Here is a 4,278-nt window from a genome sequence, read left to right as displayed (position 1 = left end):
TGTTGTGTTATTTGTAAATCAGAGCTTTTATATTGGAAGGAAAAGCCCCACTTGCTGATGAATGTTTGTTTTTGTATATTCGACTTGTCGTTATCGCAACTCTCTGTTGAATGTTTTCTGTCGTAGCAACTCATCCCTGCTGTTTGACGAGATATGTTTGTATTGCTGGAGAAGTGGCAAAAAATGAGCTTCCATGGTTGTTTCACAACGAAGCTTCGTTTATGTTTTGTAACATTTTGACACGTTTCTAAATTATAGCAGATGCATGTGTGAATTATGATCTTCATTATTGAACTGTGCTGAACTGTGCTGAGTCCTGTGTGCCTCTAAGCCAAAATCTGACAACAGTTCTGACATTTGTGTCAACTTTTGTTGTCATGTGTTTTTTCTTTCCCCCTGGCAGCCTGCTTCCAGTGACGGCGATGTCGGTCGTGTCCAGACTGAAACATCCCAGCAGCTACTGGATGAGGCGGATCAATCTGACCGAGTGCAGTAATCCCCTGACCTTTCCTCTGGAGCCACGAGCCACATGACATTTTGGGAAACGTCTTGAAACTGATGATGTGGTACAGATATTCATGGTGCACAGAGGATGAACCCTAAACCCTTTGGTGATCTCCCGACGACTGACTTAAAACATGACGCCTAAGGCCCTGCAGCTAAATCACCTATGTTGGCAAAGAAATTAAGCCAGAAACAAATTTTGTAGAGCACATAATTAAGATCTTTGAGGAAGCTGATTCTTTATTCCACTGAAAAGTAGCTTACTAGTTTCAAATCTAACGTTTTAATCACAGAACACAGGTTCACACACCCGTCTACCTGTCGACACGATGTCGAGTCCCAGACCAGTTTCCAGCAGTGCTGCAGCCGTCCTTGACATTTGACCTTCGAGTAAGACGGTGAGAGAATTTCCCTTTTTGATTGACAGCTCTTTCATGATGCAACTTCCACACAAGACGAGACCATCTTTCAAAACACTGATCTTGTGCACAGCTGAGATAAAATGTTACCCCGTGGTTGAACACTAGGTCAGATTGCTCTGTTGTGACATTTTACGGCCCTTTCAGTCTTTACAGCACTGATTTTATGTTGTTATCATTTACAGTTGGAAAAAATCCTACTGAGACTTCATCTCTGCTGCAGCCGCTCATTCAACAAAATTCCCACTCAGCCTGAAAAAAGGACATTGTGGGCAGTAATCAGACATGTGCTCAGCGCTGAGCACTCACTTTCTCCTCTGCGTTTGACTTATCCTCACTATACCTGTGAAACTTGACACAGAAAAAGGGTCAAAAAATGAAATACAAACATACCGACAGCAGCTGTCTTGGATTCTTTCTGTTGATCTTCATTTAGACATTAAACCAAAGCATCGGGGTGAATGTCGTTCTGTAAGTGCACACAGTCACTCTGGCATCCAGTTCATTTTTACAGCATGTTTTCTAAATCAAACACTTCAAGATGACCGTGTGAGTGAGGCAGAGCGCAGAGATCTTTCACAGCTAAGCAGGTAAAGGGGAAAAATCAATTACATTTAACATGAGTAGTTAGGCTAGTTTTGAACATTTTACAGATTAAGAAAAGGGCTGATAGAGCCTTATCCACTTGCTTAATTTTCTGTCTATTACATTTAATGGTCATTAGATTAATTCAGAAAGAGCAGATCATTTAACAGGATTCTTCTGCTTAGCCATTTTTAGTAAAGGAAAAAAGAAAACGAGGTGTTCCAAATGTCTTGTCCATCCAGTTTGTATCATCGTTTATGACACTTAAAGCCACAAAAATGTCAAAAATGTTTTGTTTTTTTAAGGCATCTGTGTGATTTTACATCTGCAGATTTGCCATAGTGATGACTGAGAATTGTCTTCTGTTCAGGCCTTACAAGTGCTCTTTGTCACTGTTGTGGAGAGCGGCTAATTTGTCCTCAAGACTGAGTCAGATGTGACTGTAGATCCCCAGAGAGCAGTTATTAGAGACTGAGTTTAAATAAGAAAGAATGAAGAGACTGCTGGAAAACTTGGTGCAGCTGCTTTTTTGGAACAAGTCAGAGTCAGTAGAAGGCTCCAGACTTTGTTCAGACTCTCAGTGTAGCTCCAGAGTTTATGAGTTTCTCCCACAAAAAGGAGCTGCTTCATTATTTTTTCATGATCATTGTTAAACACCGTAATCTCCCTCATATGCATACCCCACTTCCAAACATTATTTTTCCTTTAAAAGGACCCATTCAGCCCAAAACATACTGGATGTATTTGTCCTGTTCCTTGTAGTCCAAAGCTTATCTCGCTAAGTGAGGGGTAAAAACTGTGATTAGCCACATATCGGCTTTTTAAAAACTGCGGGAGAGGTTTTAGGGCATTCGAGGAGGTGTTGAGCTGTTGTTTGAATATAAACAATTCTCTTACAATGAGAAAATTAGACTAGAAAATGCAAGAAACTAATTATGATTAGATTGTGATAGAGAGCTACAGAGTCCTACGGCTGTAACCTAGTGTGTGTAAACTGCCACAAAAAAGCTGCTTTGGCAAAAAATATTGAAACAGCACTGAAGCAATGGCTGTAGTTTCATGTACAGATGGCTCTACTGCCATCTATTACTGCTCTCCAGACAAATCGCTACATCCAATTAGATTTATTTGAGCATGACATCCAGCAGGCATTTTCTACCCGCTGCTTTCCTCAGTGCTTTTTACACTGATGGACTGAAAATGACAGACAGGAAAAAAAAAGGCTTTCCCAACAACATTGACACCTTGTGGCCAGTTACCTCTAACACGACCCTGAATCTCATCAGCTGCAGTATCAGATCTGAAGCACTCAGGGAGAAATGTAATGCAGAAGACATGAACTAAGTAAGGGACTGCTCTTATTTAATCTGCATTTATTCAGATGCTCCTACAGGAATGAACTATTACTGCACAGGTCGTCTTCTGAATTCATAATTACTACTAAGGAGCCTGATTCATCGGTGAGTAAAAACTATTTGTAAAAGACTTCAATCATCCATTAATTTGCAAAAAAAGATGAATACAAATCTATTTATATCCTTTACACATTTGCCAATCATGATATTTTCCTCTATTGGAAAGTGTGAGAGGAGAAAACAAAAGATTCAATCAGTCTAATCTTGATCTTGTTTGTCTTTTACTAAGTGGATCCCACTGGAATCAAGTCGTACCCTCCAGTCCACCCCTCCTCACCATACAAAGCCCCCCTTGTGGCCCCATGCTATAATTTAAAAGCCGGGCTATTTAAATTACCAGCGTAAACAAATTATTTGTCATGCACAGAAAGTGTCCCAACATGTCAGTATGCGGTGTGATGAATGCAGCCTGCATGTAACTAAGAAGATAAAAGCTCTCGGCTCCATTCGGCCACATCCATGAATGCCGAGGAGTCCCCCCCCCCCATAGCAAACAGCATTCTTATGATAATGGAATAATGCTGGTGCTTTGGTTAATTGTGTATAGGCGATAGTGGTGGGCACCTTTTGTTGGGAGCTCTCATGAGCCTAAAGGAAAGAGCTGGCAGGGATTATTATAAATTCACCCCCCAGCAACCACACTTTATACCCACTTTGTCTTGAATGTGCTGAGTGTCTTTGTCTTGATTTGATTTGGTTTAAGATTTTTTATCGTGATCAGAGCTAGAGCATTGATGTATTATTTTACACACGTGATATCGATCAAATGCTGCCTAACCTGGTGGATACACAGAATATTTTATGAATAGCTCAAGATATTGCCAGAATAAGAAGGATCCTGCACAACAGGTGGAACACATCAGTTTGTTCACAGTGTGTCCAAATCAACATTTCATCCAGTACTGGGTAAAGTAGGACAACAGCTTTGCTTAAAAGGGACATTTTAAGTCAAGCTCTGACATTTACTGGATTTGCTTTTTTTTCCCAAAGCAATGTGCTGATACTGTTTCCTCACTGAAAGGAATAACCAGGCACAGGTTGACTGCGGTTTGACAGGACTTACCTAGTTAGACCCTGTTGATGGCCTCACCAAACGCTGGGCACCTAAATCAGTACTGATGAGCCCATATCCTTGAGTTCCCAAAACTAATAGCAGAGCACACTATAGGAGTATAACAACAGTATAATAGTGATACTGTATGACTGATAGATTGCACCAAAATATTAAGTTCCGGAGTATAAGTATGAATAATAACACTCTAATACTTCTTTTCTACAAACTGTAATTCAGAGTGAGCCAAGTCAAACTTTTAAAGTACTATTGATTCCTGTTTAACTACTGTGCCATGCTGAGC

The sequence above is a fragment of the Lates calcarifer genome, linkage group LG18 (assembly GCF_001640805.2).
Source record: "Lates calcarifer isolate ASB-BC8 linkage group LG18, TLL_Latcal_v3, whole genome shotgun sequence".
NCBI classification, from domain to species: domain Eukaryota; kingdom Metazoa; phylum Chordata; class Actinopteri; family Centropomidae; genus Lates; species Lates calcarifer.
Note: the sequence above shows the minus strand (reverse complement) of the source record.